An 18382-nucleotide genomic window follows, 5' to 3' on the forward strand; every position below is an offset into this window, starting at 1 on the left:
CTTCATTTTTTAGTCTGATTATGGGTTGACAATAGTCTTGCCCTTTGAAGAGTAAACACTATTGTATGGGGGAGGATTAACGTGAACCCCATTTTGATTTTGGTTTTACTGTGGTGCAAAATACGCATACAAGGGTGTGTAAATTGCACACAGCTCAATGTATTTTGACATAGGCAGTTATGTGGGAGAAGGCACAAAGCTCTTTCTGTATACCCCTAGATCCCCTTAATATAGCACTTCACTACTTTCCTATCTTGATCATCTCTGTTTTGGGTCTCTACCACCCTAGAGGTCATGTATACATTTTGGTTCAGCACTTGAATTTCCGTTCCAGCTTTCCCCCAACGTAGCATTTCAGAGGATCAAAAACCATGTCCTTTTGTGCATTTTCTTTCCCTTCCCATGGTCTGGCTCGATCAGTCACAGTGGCTGGCACCACTTGATGAATGTTTGGATTATATTATTGTTGGCGATTGGGCCAAAAGATACTGCACCTATTCTTGGCATAGAGAAGACCCCATTTGTTTTGTATCTAGGAGGTACAATGGCTAATCAGAATGTAGACATTCAAACCACTTGAGTATTCATCCATCTTCTAGCTTTCCAGGCAGATATATTGTCATGATTTATATATGTGTGTATATATGTATATAGTCACAAAATGCTCTCTTCGAAGGTTCTTCATGAGACTTGCACACACTTAGCATCCTATTTCCCAGTTCTTTACAATGATGAGTCCAAGAGTTTGGCTCTATTTTTTTGCTGGCCAGCAGTGAGATCCTGAAGAATTCACCCAGCAACTCTCAGGCTCACCCTCACCCATACCCAGGGCTTGCCACCCCCTCTTGTTTGGGGATTAATTCATTTCACTATGGCTGGATTCACCTTTCTGGCCCCAGACCCTGACTTTGTCTGGAACTTGCTGGGCATAAATCATGGATTGCTGGCCTCAAGGGATGGCCCTTGGCACTTTTCTCTGGGGGTCTTTTAAAAGGCAGTTTTTTTTCTGGGAGAAGGGGGTGTCAGAAATGCAGTAACAACACTTAGGTGGTGGGCAAAAACCTGTCTCCTGTGCCCAAAAGGATGTCATGGACCTGGCTGAGTGTTTCACTCACACTGTTTCCTTAGCTTGGCATATCCGCATCTTGTCTTTTTATTTCCCACCTGCATCTAAATTCTCCCCCTCTTCCAACCCCCTCAACCGACCCTCTCAACTGGCACCGATGCTAGTCCTCAAGCCCCAGCAGATTTTCCAGGACTCCCCCTTCCAACGGGCTTCCCCAGATGCCAGGTCCTTCAAGACCCCTGGGACTCAGTTTGCCCAAAGTTGCTGAACTGGGCTTGCATCCAGCCTGGCTTCCCTTCCTCTGCCATTCTGGGTCCCTCTCCAGCTGCCCTCTCCCGGGATTCTGGCCACCCGATCTCCCCACCCTCCAAGCTCCAAGGCTGCCCTCCACCCGTCCTTCAAAGTTACTTCGAGTCTCTTTCTGGGAAACCCGGGACCAGGGCCGGGGGTGTGTGTTGGGGGGCGGAGGTCTGACACCTGAAGCTGCAGCCTCTCAACAGCTGGCAGCGGTGGCTGCGCCAGGGGCCATCCAGGAGCGGAAGGAATTAAACGCCCGCCCATAGCATCTGACTTGTCCGCTCCCCCCTCCTCCCCCCTCCTCCTCCTCCTTCTTCCCCTTTGCTGCCGCCTCCTCCTCCTGGTCCCTGCCAGCTCTGCGGCGGGACGCTGGTGCCCGGGGCGCTTTGCACCGCACTCCAAAGCGCGCTCGACCCAACCCGCGCCCGGTGCCGGCCCCGTGCTATGAACTAGCGAGTGTTCCCCGAGACACCTTAACCCTAAACTGAGCTCGAGGTCCGCCACTCCTCCCTGCCGGCGACATGGGAGACCAGGAGCACCACAAGCCACCGCAGCTGCTCTACGCGGTGAGTGTCCCGGCGCGCTGGGCAGCGACAGGGGGCGCCACCTAGCCGGCCCGGGAGGGGACGGGGCGGGGTAGATGGGATCCGGGACTCCCCCCAGAGGTCCCAGGTGAAGTGACGGGTGTCCCGTGCGTCACCCCTGACTGTCACCTGCTGGGGAGCTCGGCTTTTCTGCGGTTCTGGAGCCTTCGGGACAGGCGGAGCCCCTCGTTGCTCCGCGCAGAGCTCTCCTGGCCGGTCCCGGGGCGGAACCTCGCCGACAGCTCGTTTGCTCGGGCCAAGAAATGCGTCTCTGGGCTCCCGGACAAAGTGGCTTGTTCGGCTCTAGGAGCAGGCTACAAGACTGCGGTGGGGGACTGGCCAGGCATCAGCTTGCTCAGGGACCTAATGGAAGGCTAGTGAACCTCGGAGGACCGCTGCCAGGGTCCAGAGGGGCCCCACAGTTGGGGCTCCTTGGGAAGGAGACGCGCGCCTCCCTGTGAGTTCTTGGCGGGACACTTGCACAGTCTCTGCTGAGTCCCAAGGGCTGCTTCTGCCTGTACTTTCTCTCCGCTCTGTTGATTTGAATCTTCCCCCAAAGCGCGCTTTGTCGGGTACTGGATTCAGCAAACACACACACACACACACACACACACACACACACACACACACACACACACACACACACACCACGCGTACCCCCAAAGCTCTTCGAATTTGTCTCCTGAAAGGAGCCAGCAATAAGATTTTGGAAGCTCAGAACCTGCCAAACTACTTGCAGATTCTCCACTGAGTTTCTCTTTAAATGAGAGAAAGATCTTTGCGAGGAAACAAATACAGTTTGCCCAGCTCCCCCCCCCCTTACCCTGGGTCGGGGTGTGTGTGTGTGTGCGCAATCATTTGTAGCTGTCCTTCGTCGGCCCTTTCTTCCCAAGTTGTCAGATGTGTTGTTGGGAAACTGAGCCCCGAGTGCATTTGGGAAGCAATTCTTTGATTGAGTTTTCCTGGACAGGTTTTACACGGGTGAGATGGGACAACTTTCCAAATTGGAGGGAGGCAACCAAGAGCCGCCTATATTGAAGATCGAGTTCAGAGCCATTTGCCTGGAATACTTTTCTTTGCCTTTCTCAGTTTGTTCAAAAGATGGCAAGGAAGGGTGAGTTCACTAGTTCTCAGAGCTACGCTATGGGCCTTTGGGGGAGCTCCCGGGTGCCTGGGTCATTTAAGGAGTCAATGGACTAACCTCACACCTCCCTGCCTCAGGTTGCGCAGCTGGAAAGAAATGAGGAAAATTCTTCTGGTTTCTTCCCAGGCTACAGTTCTAGGAACCGATGACGTTGCTTTCTCAGGCTGTGCCAGCGGCTACTTGCTTTCCGATGCCAATAAGGCACTTGTAAGACACTTATACACGCTCCTGTCTTTGGAGAAAGAGCACGGCAACTTCCCTGATTAAACTGGCATTAAGTAGAGCTTTTAGGCAGCGGTTTCTTTGCACTGGAAAATTAGACCCCACTGGACATCTTGCCCTATGGCCCCCCTCTCTTCCAGATTCTGAACTGTGTGCTGGTGCCCTTAGATTCAAATTCATACTCTCTGCCATTTCCAAGGGGTAGGGGTATAAGAACTGGCAGATTCACTGCAAATCAAAGCATTGGATGAGTGATTACCATCTCAATGATGCAAATATGTTCAATACATCTCCCTTCCCCAAACCTTGAAAAAAAAGTTGTTTTCAGTCAGCTCCCTCATGATGATCACCTTAGAGTCTAGCTAAAGCAGTGATCATGTCTCCTGTGCTTTCAAAATTTGTGGATGAAATTGATCCTAGAACAGTTGACTACAGACCTATTTTTCTAGCTGCAGGCTATGAAAAGGAAGGTTCCAATGGGAAATTGTGGGCTTGCAGAGTAGAAGCCCACTTCAAGGGGGTTCTCTGAAGTTGCTGATGCATTCTGGAAGATGGTAAAGAAGCATTCAAACAGCTCTTTAGAGTTCAGAGGCAAAACCGGGTGCTTTGTGAAGGGTGGCCCATACCTTTTCCTTTTAGCACATCCCTTATTTGTTCTAATGCTTTTTTCTTCACTCATCTACTTCACCCACATAGGTATAGACTAGATCATTCCAAACTCTTGTTTTGCCTTTCCCATTTACTCTGGTCAGTGTGGTTTTTAGTGTCCCACTGTGCAAAGTCCGAGGATCTGGGGACATTTTGGTCTTCATCTTCCTGGAAAAGAATTACCTTGATGCTGCATCCTTAGAACCTCTTACCACCTCTGCAATATAATCAAGGGGGCCAGTACCTAATGTTCTTCCTTCCATGCTGATTTACATTTGTTCAAGGTGAGATTGCTTATAAGAAACCAATGACTCACCATCTCATTTATTCATCAAGCATTTGTTGAGTGCCTATCGCCTATTATGCTATTTGGTCAATTTTCCAAAGGGATGATTAAATATTGAAAATGTTTACAGTAGGCATGAACTCATCCTGCATCTTTTAAAATGGGTTCCGTGGTCACAAAGGAGCGAACAGAAACACCGAAGCTGATAGGAACATACTGCACTTATATAATCAGCCACTCTTAAGAAGTGTAGCACATGCTTTCTTGTTTTATCCTTATTACAAAAATATGGATGAGGAGTTGATGTTCCCATCTCAACCTTTCTTCCTTTATTCCAACACCACCTAGCCCTCCCTCAGTTTCCTTTCTTCTACATGGATGTCTTTTGTGGCACCCCTCAATGCTTTGATCGGGTTTGTGTTAGAGCATGATTGTTGTAGTTCCAGGGTGGATTCAAGAGTCTCCTGGCATTTGCAACAGGGAAGGCTTGTCAGAAGGCACAGTTGAGAGATGCTTCTTCAACTAGCAGAGCACTCAGACCTTGTTTAGACAAAGTGCTAAAGTCTGAGGGCAAGGACAACTTGTGTGAACCAATGATTTTCTGCACTTGAAGATAAACCCAATTGGCCTTCCTTATTACTGGCTCGTGTCAGTGGTTAAATACTTGGAAACATTCTCTGTTCATGTTAGTCCCAAACCCAGCTGGTGAATTTGATAGAATTTTCTGTTTTGTGGCTCAAAGATTAGGACCTTGAGTGGAGTTAGTTGGTTGGTTAGTTAGTTGGTGGAGTTAGTTGGGACATAAAAAAAAATAGTGACCTAACCTATATCTGGGATCCCAAATCTCCCTTATTTAGAGCTTGAAAAAAGATGAAAAAAATGAATCCTACTGATTTCCTCACTCTAGAAAGTAATCAACTATTGCATCTCCACTTACTTAATGTGCATATTCATGGTGCTGAGTTGATAGCCAATTTTTTCCTCTAAAATGAGGTGAAAAAGACAAAATACAGATATTTATCCATTAACTTCAGCACAACATATTTTGTCTTTGTAGAAAAAAATTATGTAGAAGTAAATGGGTGTGCTAGGTGTAGTGTAATGATTAACTTGACTGAAGTGCTGGGTATCCAGTCAGGAGTTACTCCTATTTCATTGATTATGGCTTTAGCAACTTTCTCCTTTTCCTGTCTTCCCCAAATTCAGATCTCTTGGCTTAGGTTAAGTGTTAACCTGTCTTTCCCAGTAGTTGACATACACTTTCTTTTCCCTTAAACACCAAGTTACAAACCTTGATCCTTTGATCATCTGCCAAGTTTATGTACCATATATCTAAACTCATGACAACCCGTGCTATTTTGTGTGGCAATTCTTGGGCAGAATTACTGCACTGAGCCCGAGTTTCAGAACAAATTGTCAGAGGCACTTTGGAGCAGTTTATGAATACTATTATCCCTAGCAATTCCCTGAAGGCACAGACTTACTTGCACTTTCTTTCCCTTTTTTGAAAGGGAAACAATAAAGATTTCATGATATTTCTTGCTCAAATAAGTCTATAGAAGAGTGATGTGTGTTCTATTCATGGAGTTAGTGTCATGAGTGGGGCTTAGGCTTGAAGTTGGGAAGTGGCCCCATGCAGTTCAGTGTAAAGATACTCATTTCTTTTTTGGGAGGTGGGGGGTAACATCTGCTGATGCACAGGTCTTGCTGTTGGCTCTGCTCATTGGAATATATGGGATGTTTGGGATCAAGACTGATTGGCCATGTACAAGGCGAGCACCCTCCACACAATACTATTTCTCTGACTCCAGAGTCATTCTTTTTTAATTAATTATTTTTATTTAAACACTGTGGGTACAAAGCTGTTCATAATAGAGGTTTGATGGGGGTTTTGGGGTTCTTTTTTATTGATTTTTTATGGTATGGGGGCCACACCCAGCGGCACTCAGGGGTTACTCCTGGCTCTGTGCTCAGAAATCACTCCTGACAGGCACGAGGACCATATGGGATCCCAGGATTCAAACCACCGTTGGGCCTGGGTAGGCTGCTTGTAAGGCAAAGACCCTACGGCTGTTCTATCTCTCTGGCCCTAGAGGTTATTTTTTCACAATTGCAAAGCTGCTCATGACTCTTATCCCTCACACTGGTCTCCTGCTGACCTCACTTCCTGTTCGGTGCAATTCCTCCCCCCATCTATGTTCTTTACCGCAGCTTCATCAGCAAATGCTGACTCTTCCCTCACTCTGTTTTAACCCTTCCCTCAGGAACTCTTCAGAAAAGTAAAGCTGCTTACTTTGCCAGGGAACCCTCTTTCCCCCAAATGGATAAGGGTTTAATAAGAATATGACTAAATTTTCTCTTTAGCAACATTCATTCATAAAGACATTGAAGTCCTAAATTCTCTTAATAATTTGGTGGTCTTGATTACCAGGTAGACATTTTCTGGTCAGTCCTTCTCAAGACACCCAGAACTGGAAGCTGCTCTAGAGCCAATCAATAGGTTAGTTCTCATCTATAACAGAACTTGTAGTGATTCATGGCCTGGCCTAGAATTTATTTTCAGAAATGAATTCTGAAATCATTCAGTATGCTTGTTGTTTGGTGCAACAAAGCAAATGCTTTGCTATCAAATTGTCACAGCATCATTGCCTCTCCTTGATTAACACCTTAACTCATTATGGTTCTCACCATGTACACTCAAGAGTGGCTCCTGGATGTGGCTTCTTTGGCCTGGAACTCGCATCCTTTGAGGAGCTCAGAGCTCTGATCCTTTAACACTTATAATTTTGGATTTTTTGTTTATTAATATCTTTATTTAAGCACCATGGTAAAGTCATGTTTGTAGTTGGCTTTCAGTCATAATAAGTACACCGCCATTTACCAGTGCAACCTTTCCTACCACTGATGTCTCCCATTACCTTCCTCCCCCACCCCCTGCCTGTATTCAAGACAGGAATTCTATTTCTATCACTCACTACGATTGCTATGATAGTTGTTGATATAGTTAGTTATTTCTCTAACTGCATTAACCAGTCTTAACTGATAATCAGTGTCCTTTTGGGTGATGTATAACAGAGACATTTTCCAATCTTTGGAATAACAAAGACTCTTTGCCTAGTTCTGTCTGGTAAATAACTTGCATTAATAACTTTTCCTGTTCCTTTTATTGTCATAGCACTGGACTGAGGACTCTCGAGTCTCAACTGAGATATGATGTTTCTGTCCAATTATTTGCAGTTCTTACTGGTCACTTCATTCCTCACTTGCTTGTTACCTGTCACAGGTGTGTGAGAAACAGCCATTTCTTATTTGCTCTTACTTATAATATACTGTTGTAATAAACACTTGATCATTTGGTGAGTTGCCCATCCCATGGCCTCTCCTGTTTTCTCTACCTTGGCACTCCAAGCTTATTCTACAAGGGCAATTTCTCCACACTTCCTAAATCTATTCTTAGTCCTGTTTCTGCTAGTTCCCCGTAATCCAAACCTGCATCCATTGATCCCCACAAATGCAACCTGGTAACCCTATATTCCAATCTGGTGACTAGTGATATCTTCATAAATGAAAATCAAGTAGTGACATTTTGTTGTTTAAATATTTCCAGTTTATTTTCATTATACTTAGAATAATATGTTCATCCATGTCATTGGGCCTCAATTTTCCTCCATGACCTTGATCTTCTGAGTCTTCTTACATGATCTTCGCTGCCTTTTAACAGCTTCCCTTAGCTTACCGCTTCCTGCCCACACTCATGTCTTTTCTGTTCCTCAAATGTGACCAGCTTTTTCCTGCCTGAGGCCCTTGGCTTGCTATTCATTTTGCCTTGAATGTTATTTATAGGACAGGCTATTTTTTTAATATCCCACAAATTACTGTGGGAAAAGTCACCTTCTCTAACTTTCATGAGATTCTGAACCCATTCAATTACTATTTATGACATCATATGAGCTGCCTTCTATGTTAACATTACTACTTGGTATTACATATTCATTGGTTGTTTCTCCCTACTAGTGTGTAAGCCTTTTTGGGGAAGGAATCCATTCATTCTTTCCAACTATGTCCCTACTTCCTATCATGTATCTCGAACCAGGTTTCACAGACTAAGAACTGAGTAAATATCTATAAGTAGTTGAAACTACTGCATAGTTTCTTGGCTTGCATTGGTTATATGAGAGAGTTCCAAGCTTCAGTCATCATCAGTAGATGATTGTAAAACATATTGGCCTCAGGGGTTCACCCTATTTATACTCAATGAGAATCTCCAAGAACTGGACTTGGAATCAGTACTTTGAAGAGTTGTTTATGATATCAGCATGTTTGGAAATCGCCAGCTGACTTAAATGCTGAGAAATTTCCCCTTCAAGAAGGGCCTACAATGTTTATCATTTGGTGGCAAAGTGGACTCAGGGAGTGCAATTGAGCATTTCACTCCAGCATAAGGACCGCTGGCATAAGGAAATACACATTTTTAGAGTGATTCGTTACCTAGAGGTCTAATGTTCATTTCTCTAGAAGCTGTTAGGTATACAGGAGACAAAAATACCTTTTGAACAATTGGATATTGAACGAGACCTGAAGCATATCTAGCAAGGGGTGTTCTGAACCTCTAAAAGGTCCTGAGATCATGTTGATAACCATAAAATGCCTAGCACACCTCAATACAGAACTAAACAGCTTAAATGTTAATGGTACTCACAATGAAATACCTTAACTTGTATATCTGTAGATATCAAAAACTTTGCATTTTCTTGAGAATTACTTTTTCCAATGCTAATATGTATCACATATTCCCTTGCTGTTTATTGCTTGGAATTGACAACTGTGAGCTGACTTTTTCAGATATGAGTCATATAATGAGCAACATGCCTCACACAATACCCAGATGAGTTGGGGAAGAATGATGAAGACCCTTACAGACACCTGTGTGCCTTAGGAGATTGTTTTTCTTCTTTACTGATGCTTTTTGTAATATAGGGCCTTCTTTTAAATATTTTATCTTTTTTCTCCTGTCTGAGATTTTAACTGTTTCCTTGCTCTATGCATACCTAACAATCTTGTCTAATTCCTTATATCTCTTCTGATTTGGATAGACTATTTCTCTAAGTCAATCCTAGGTGTAAAATGAGAAAAGATCCTCTTTGGATGTGGATGGGATGAATTCTCAGAGAGCTTTTCTGTTGGATCTGTGACACCAGGTATGTGAGGAGGTAGGACCTGATTCTATCTCACAACTGCTGGTTTGGGATGTCATATGGGCCAACCTGCTCCAGGATAAATGTTAAATACACTCAAAGATAAGTAAAATGAGGGAGGAAGACAGATACTGCAACTCTTCTCTCCATCACATTCAGATAAACAGTCTTGCGAACAGCCCAGGATAGCAGGTATATTGGAAGTCTGTGCAGTCTAACACTGTCAAAGATGTCAGGGACCTTAGTGTGTCTTCACCACATCACTAAATGATAATCAGGCATGACTATTTGGATTAGAAACACTGAACAAATAGAGTAAGTATACTGAGAAGCCCAAGATTCTTGCAAAATTAGTGCTCAAGTCACAATGTTTATTAATGAATTACATTAATTGAATATGTTGGAATGTTCCTCCTCAGATATTTCTGGTTCTCTTCTATTCATCAAATTCATTTTCTGGTCCCCCTTATTCTAAAAGTATTCTAAATACTTGAAATCACCAGACTAGATTAAATGATGAAAAGATCAAAGTTGGTGTGTATTTGATATTTCCCCCCACAGACCTGGTGAGGGCATATAAAAGTTTTGATTTCACATTATACCCAATAATTTTCTATATCAAAGGCTCTGTTTTGTATTCCAGTAAATTGTAATGAGCTTAATCAGTGAAATTTGGAAACCAAGGTGTTATGCATCTGTTTATCTTTAAAAAAGATCAAGGCAAACAGCAAGGACTTCAACCAATTATTCTGTGCTACTACAGCTTCTCAGTCCTTTTGAGAACGATTTAGATACAAATATGTGATACAGCTCAGTTTCACTAAGTGAAAGGTATAAGGTAAGTTTTTCATTCAAATAGTTATTGTTACTAAGGGCTCTGTAATGTCTAAATTCCCTTACAGATGCCATGATCCTTTAAAATGAAACCCACTCTGATTTTTTCTATCCCTCCCCCTTTTAACAGGGTTCTTGGACACACAATGAGAGCTTCTCTAACTTTACATGTTTTTGATAGTAAATTTTGAGTGGTTGGAGTTTCAGGTAAACTAGACTGTGAGATGAAGTTTTCAGAAGAATTTGTAGTTGTGGTTTTGGGGGAAAGTTGCCATGGAAACAAACAGCAAAGGACATTTAGATGAATCAACTTTAAAAAGTATTTTTTGAATGACCCCTTTCCGCAGCGACTGAAATATCTGGTAAAGAAATGTTTAAGTGATTCCATGTTAAATAAAGTGGCTAACAGCCTCTTGTCTGCCATGGAAGCACTTTGGCTCTGCATTTATTGAGTTTCTTGTGCCAGGCAGATGTTACTCCTCATGGGCACAACTCTATGGACCTTGTTCTAGTTTCCTCTCTTGGCCATGGCATTTTCATTTGACCCCTTCAGTCCAAGTAGGTTAGCAAGAGAGTAGAACATTAGAGATTAAAATAAATTGAAAATGGTAATATATAGTATTATTGTTATATGTATTTATGCACATGACCCCTACAGTCCCATTATGAGGTCATTTGGATAGCATGAGTGAACAGTAGAACATATGCTTTACTTTGGTTTTTGGGCCACAAACTACAGTGTTCAGGGCTTAACACTGAATCTGTACTCAGGAATCATAGGCCCCTTAACTTTGATTTAAAAATATGAGGCATTCAGGGATGGAGAGGAAGAAAAGCATGAAGGGCATTTGCCTTGCATGCAGCCAACCTGGGTTTAATCTCCAGAATCCTATATGATCCCCTGAGCTTGCCAAATGTGGCCAAAAAAGATGAGGCATTCAACCACCTCAATTACAGGCTTGCCAAGAAGGGCCTTGGCAGCTGCCCTTGGCATTAACCAATAGCAAACAGAAGACAGTCTGAAAGACTTAGCTTGTGGGTCCAGATAGATAGTACAGACGTTAGAGTGCTTTTCTCTCACATAGCCAGCCCAGGGTTCAATCTCTGGCAACAAGTATTGATCACTGAGACTGCCAAGGTGATTCATGAACACAGAGCCAAGTAGTGACCCTTGAGAATTGCCACGTATGCCCCCCAAACAAACAAAAACAAAGACCTATCTTTAGTAATGATGAATCACAGATGTATCAGCAGCTTTGAAAGAGTCAGTAATAGGTAAAGTACATAGATGCTAGTAATAGGATAAACTATTAACATCTAAACCATTGTACCAGAGGCCAGTGTCTTGTTCCAAACTTATTAGAAGAGTTCCTGGAAGATATCCAGAGAGTTCTGCTTGAAGGGCAAAATAGAGCAGAAGAGTAATAGAATTGAATAACCAGAACCCCAACCTCTAGGTATTCATACCCTCCCATCTTCTTTCAAAATCAACTGAACCAATCCATTGAGATGAACTGAAATGCTAGCGATCTTGATTAATATTAAATCTATATGAATCAAAGAAAAAAGTACTGAGATCAGGACTCCAACCAGCAGAGAAGATCAAATATTTGTTTGAGTAGGTAGAGGGACACAAGTTTGAGTAAGCAGAGGGACACAATTGGCTGTAAAATAAAAATCTACGGGTGTGGGATCATCCCACGTGCCATGTTTCTAACCCCTTGGCAGATGGATCTGAAGAAGCAGGATAGCATTGAAGAAATAATACACCAATCCAGTCAGAAAAGTCAAGGATTCAGTGGCTTTTAAGAGTGGCTTTTTCCTGAGTGTCTCCAAGCACCCAGCCCAAACTGAATTTTATTTTACTAACACCCATCCACCAGGAGAGGGAAGATCAAGAATGAGACCAAAGTACCTATCCAGTGGGCTTTTACATATCAAGTGAAGAAGTTTAAGAAAGGAGGACGTTGGGGAACACCTTTGTTTGGGGTTGATAGCTGGGTGTCATCTTACAGCTGGCCAACAGAAAGATCATGACATCTGTATCTTTGTCTTGTTTGAGGTTTGCTTATATTATGAAATACCCAAGGTACATAGGTTCTCAAGTATAGCTGATTATTAAATGAAGGCTTGCGTTTTGTGGCGCTATATTTAAGAGAATTTTTTTTTCTATCTGGGGATTCTGAACTTAAAGATTCAACCCAACTAAAAAGTAATTTGGCTGAATATATGGAAGTAGAATCTGATGATACAGAGGGCCAACTATAAATGACTTGAACATTCATTGATTGTGCTATCCATAGATGTTGTTAAATCAGTTATCCCCGTATATCAAGGGACTAATGTCATTCTTTGGATGAGTCAAAAGTTATACTCAGGTTTTCAGTTTAGGGTTCAAGAGTCAACTGTAAATGGAATTTCACTACTCACTAAAATGTCTTTTTCCTTCTCCTATGGGTTATTTTATTGTTTGGTTTTGGACTACACCCAGCAATGCTAAGGGGCCATTCCTGGCTCTGTACTCAGGAATTACTCTTGGCAGGGCTCAAGGGAACATATGGGATGCTCGATGTTGAAGTCTGGCAAGTACTCTACCTGTAGTACTATTGCTCTAGCCCTTTGTGGGTTATTTTAATTGCAGCATCAAAATTGGTAATGTGCTATGCCAACTCCATCCATATGTGATATGTGTATCATTAAAAATAGTCACATCAGAATTCTATTAAAGTAATTGTTACTTATTTATTATGCAGTTATATAGTTCTCATTTATTCTAATTAAATGCTAAATTAAATTTTTACATTGCATATGTATTTGCATATATGTTATAATTAATTCAAACTACCTTCAGAACTTTGTTACTCTAAAGAATATAAATTTTATTGAATTCTCTTTCTGGTTGACAGGGTTTGTTTTTCTTTTTTGGTTTGTTTTCTTTTGGGGCTTTACCTGGCAGTGCTTTGAGATTTCTCCAGGCTCTTCACTAAGGGTTTGCTCTTAGCAGACTCAGAGTACCATACTAGGGGCCATACAGTACTAGGGATTGAAACCAGGTAAGCTTTCTACAAAGCAAATGCCCTACCTGCTGTATTATTGCTCTAGTTGTGTTTGTTTTTTTTTAGTTTTAATCTTTAAAGTTACACATCTGCAGAAATGATTTCACCTGTGCTGTAATTAAAGCTAATTTTTATTTATCTGTATTAAAAGTGGTTGCACCTGAGAAGGTCAGGTAACTAAGCAGGAACTAGCCACTCCCCACTTTTGTTGACATTAGTTTACCCTTGAAATACCAGTTCACTTTTTAAGTATCTTGAACACTTTCCTAATATCCACCTCGTTGTAATTGCTTCTTTATAGACACTATTCACTATAGAATTAGAAAACCCAAAGGGGTAGAGGTCAGAATCACAAACTCTATCTGGACTCCATACTCTGGGTTTCCTCTCATGTGTGTATGATTCTTATCATGTGCCTGAATGAATCTGTGACTTCAAGTCCATAGCAATATTTAGGTTGATGTATGGTAATAATAATCTTTACCAAATGCTTTTCAAGAGCCCTGCACATTCTCTGTCTTATTATCTCATTTAAGCTTTCAAATGCCCTTATGAATCTGCTCATATTTTCTTTCCTGTGTAATAGTTGAGGAAATCCTGGCATAGAGTTTAGGTATCTTTAATATTAGCACAGCTAGTTTGAAAAGACTGGCTTGAAAAGCTTAGAGGACTGAACTGGGAATCTAATTCTTATCTGATCAATTCTAAGTCTGAATGTTCAACCACTGCCACCTGGCAGTGGCTTGAGAGTCTTTTAAAAGTTGTTGGAGGTGGGCTCAGAGAGATAGCATGCAGCTGATCAAGGTTCTATACTGGCATCTCATCTGGTACCTCAAGCACATCCAGGAGGAATTTCTGAATGCAAAGCCAAGAGAGACAATCGAACATCACTGGGCATGGCCTAAAAAAGTGTGTGTACATGCATGTGTACACACATATACACACAAGTAACATTATTTGTATACCAAACTCAATGATTCTTAGGAGCCAGGGACCAGCACTTGACAGGGGAGATATAGCAGCAAAGATCAAACTTCAAAAATGATAAAATTTCAGTCACAAAAAGAACAAATCTTATCATTTTGAAGTTTGATTTTTGCTGCCAGCTCTCCCCTGCCAGCAAAGATCAAGCTTCAAAAATGATAAGATTTTTTTTTCTTTTTGTGACTGAAATTCAACTATAGTCATGTTTCTAATCACGGTGTGTAAATATAGTATAAAAACCAAAAATGATAAAAATACTTCAACATGTTTTAATTATATAATAATTCTAGATGTACAATAATCTTTTTTGTTTGTTTTATCTTGGGGGTGCCACATCCAGTGACGCTCATGTGACAGCTCAAGCTATGTGCTCAGAAATTACTTCTGGGGACCATATGGGATGCCAGGGGATCGAACCTAGGTCCATCCTGGATCAGCCACGTGTAAGGCAAATGCCTTACCACTGTGCTATTGCTTCAGTCCCTTTGTGTCCAAGAATCTTTTTGCAACCCTTTGTACTCTTTAGCCAAGTTCCTTCAATAACTGCTTCTTACATAACAGAAATACAATATCAAAACCAGAAAACTGAAATTAATAGACAATCCTCTGAACTTGACCTTGTTCATGTTTTAGCAATTTTTTGCCACACCTAGCAGTTATCAGGGTTTCTCCTGGAACTGTGCTCAGGGGTCATTCCTGGCAGTGCTCGAGGGACCATATGGGATGTGGGGATCAACCCTAGGTCAGCTGCATGCAAGGAAAATGTCCTACCCACTGTGCTTTTGCTCTGGCCTTGTTTTAGCATATTTTAACATATCTTCCTGTGTGTGTCTGCACATGCAAGTATGCATCAGAGAGAGATAATGTGTGTGCACTGTACTTTGGAATATTTGCTACCACATTCAGGATAAAGAACTATTCCATCAGTACCTTAGAACTATTTAATGCTGTCCCTTTGTAGTCCTGTCCAAACCATCTCCTACTTCCATCTCTAACATCCTCACATCTCTAATCCTAGCAAGCACTGATCATAAAATCAAATCTTTTCAATTGCCCTTTCTGTGCTTCTGGCAGGCACGATGGGAACATTCTCCATTGATCATTTATGCACCAAACATTCAGGAACAGAATCAGCAAAAGAAAGGAGAATTGCAAATAAGATCCAAGAGGATTTGGGTGTTCTTGTTGTTAGTCACAAATATTCAGCCACAAACCAAGTACATCGGGCTTGATATTTGGAGCCGAGTGTTGGTCATGTTCTAATTCCACCTCTTGTGTTTTCTTGAGCCAAGGCCTTTTGATGGAAACACCAAGCAGTTACCCCCACTGCATGAATGCCCATGTTCCCTCTTTGCATGGCTGTTCTAATGGAACATTCCTTTCAAGAATGACAATCACATGGTTGAACTCCAGCAACCTGGAAAAGGTACCTGAGAGTTGGCCCTCAGCCCTCTGCCCTTTTGCAAGTATTTATGAAGAAGGATAAACACACATTCTCCCGAGAGTTCACACCAGTTTTGTTCTGGGCAACAACAGGGTTATGTAAATGCTGTTCATAGTACACATGCATTTTTCTTCATTCATTTTTGAAGGGAGTGGCAGTTCATTGACCTCTCCTGGGGAAAAATTTGAACCTTATCAAGATTAGCTGCATAAAAAAAGAAAAACCCTTAATTGCTGTTTTTTTTAAATTCAGGATGGTTGCAGAGTGAACTCTTATCATCAGCACACAGTTACAAAGACTCTGCATTTATTTGGTTCCCACTATTTAAAAAAAGGTGTAAAATGCTGTCTGATTCTATAAACATAATCACACTCAATTACTTAAATTACCACCTAGTTTTACCTATTCTTTGCCTCATCTTTAATAGAAAGGGGAAATAGGTTTGAAACCTACAGCTTTGGAGCTGACTTTTCACTTTTAATTCAGTCAAATCAGCATGGGAAAGAATCACAGGAGAATCTGGATGGAAGGAATCATAGAACCTTCTTTGAAATTTGTCTCTTCGTTGTCTCTTTTTTTATTTGGATACCATTAATTAGTGTGAAATCTGGAATTTCTGGCATGTATGTATGTATGTATGTATGTATGTATGTGTACCCAGACTCACAACAGCATGTTTTGCTTTCTAATTGTATTGTCTAAAATATAGAATTAAGTTTGTGTCTTGTTGGCTTTTATCACACTAATAGTTTCATAGCAAATGACTCTAGAATTTGGTGACTTCAAACCACTGTCATTTATTTCCCTGAATCTGTGGTTCAGCTCTGGTGGTTTTACCTGGACACAATTCAGCTCCTGGGTTCGAAGCCCAGCTAGGCTCAGTGGTGACTATTCTGAGATTCAGCTGGGGATGTTTGGGTCTATTTGTGGAAGTTGAGCAATGACAGAGCCACAAGTAAAATGCTATGTGGACACTGCCAACAATTGTTTAATCAGAGCCATGCTCAGTGATTGGAGCCTGGCAAGGAGGATGGAGCCCCATCAGAGATCAATTAGGCCAGAAGTGTGGTTCTCAGGAGCCAACAGGTAGCACACTCATGACCTCACACATGCTAGGCATGTGCTCTACCACTCGTGCTATATCCTTAACTCCTCCACTAAAAATCCTTGTTTGATTTTGGTTTGGGGGCCACATCTGGTAGAATTTAGGACTTCTGGCTTTGTACTCAGGGATTATTTCTGGTGGGAACTAACCCTGTGCCGTATGTCCACTGTGCACAAGGCAATCACCTTACATGTGGAACTATCCCTCAGGCCCCTTCCCTAAAATTTCCTAGTGCATGGTTGGGCCTCTGGCACACCTTTCATTCCACCCTACTGGCCATTTGCCCAGGGAAGTTACATGTCCAAGCTTCATGTCAGTGAGTGGAAAAAGACATTCCTTTTATTTTGGGGAGGTCATAAGAAAAGGATAAATGCACCTAGCTGTGACAGGAAAAGATATCACTTTTCCATAGTACTTGATCAAAGGATCATGAAAACAAGGGGCACATCTATCTAAATGTTTTGTTTTATGTTTTTTATTTTCTATTTGGATAATGAGTATTTTTTTAAATCTTGAAGAAATCACTTACAGTTGAAAGAAAAGTATATTCACCCTTTAGTTCAAACAAACACAAACCAAAACTTAGAAATTAGCTTGTGAGTTTGATGAATTTTGACATGCAATTAAAAAAAAAGCATAAAGTATACACACAAAATCCTCTCTCTGCTTTTAAAACTTAGGTACATTTTTCCTCCCTATATTAAGTGATTGATAGATTTTTTAATCCTAAGATATCTGTGTTTTTCTCATTTGTTCTTGAGGGACTCATTGGTAGCAAAGATTTTCAAACACCCACCCCACCCCTCGCTGCCCCTGTTGTCTAGTAAATCGAGGAGTTTGCCAACTCTAGCCCAAAGCCTTAACCTAACCATTGGTGCCTAGCTTTGGGCCTCACAACTCTGAATCAGTCTGACATTTTTAAGCAGTATGGTTAAACTCAAAAAATTATTTCATGGCATATGAAAATTCTCCAAAAATCATAATGTCTATGGGCTCGGCTTTATAGGAAACAACCTCACCCATCATTTGCATATCGACTATGGTTCCTTTCAAGCTGTCACAGCTGAAATGAATCCTGTCTGTCTGGTTAGTAAAACCAAAAATATTTACTGACTCTTTACCAAAAAAAAGTTAATGGATCGCTGATATAAAGCTATGTGTTAAGTCATTGCAGACACTGAAGCTAGGTGTACTGTTGTTATATTAGAATAAGGGTCCAGGCCCAGAGAGATAGCACAGCGGCGTTTGCCTTGCAAGCAGCTGATCCAGGACCAAAGGTGGTTGGTTTGAATCCCGGTGTCCCATATGGTCCCCCGTGCCTGCCAGGAGCTATTTCTGAGCAGACAGCCAGGAGTAATCCCTGAGCATCGCCGGGTGTGGCCCAAAAACCAAATAAATAAATAAATAAATAAATAAGGGTCCAAAAGAAAAAGAATGCATCATTCAGATAAGGGCAAAAATATCACCCAAAATTCATTTATTTACTAATATATGTGAAGAACTGCATATGTGGGCAA

At 41.7% G+C, this 18382-nt stretch overlaps 1 protein-coding gene across 1 annotated transcript in view; it reads left to right on the plus strand.

Moving 5' to 3' along the window:
* Nucleotides 1-1901: 1901 nt before the first annotated feature.
* ARHGAP6 (Rho GTPase activating protein 6) overlaps nucleotides 1902-18382 on the plus strand; it is a 289551-nt gene continuing 273070 nt past the window's right edge. Inside the window, exon 1 of the mRNA XM_049767109.1 lies at nucleotides 1902-1929. The gene's annotated coding sequence lies outside the window, so the exon portion shown is untranslated. The remainder of the gene's footprint in view (nucleotides 1930-18382) is intronic.

Source organism: Suncus etruscus, chromosome X (assembly GCF_024139225.1).
Source record: "Suncus etruscus isolate mSunEtr1 chromosome X, mSunEtr1.pri.cur, whole genome shotgun sequence".
NCBI lineage: Eukaryota > Metazoa > Chordata > Mammalia > Eulipotyphla > Soricidae > Suncus > Suncus etruscus.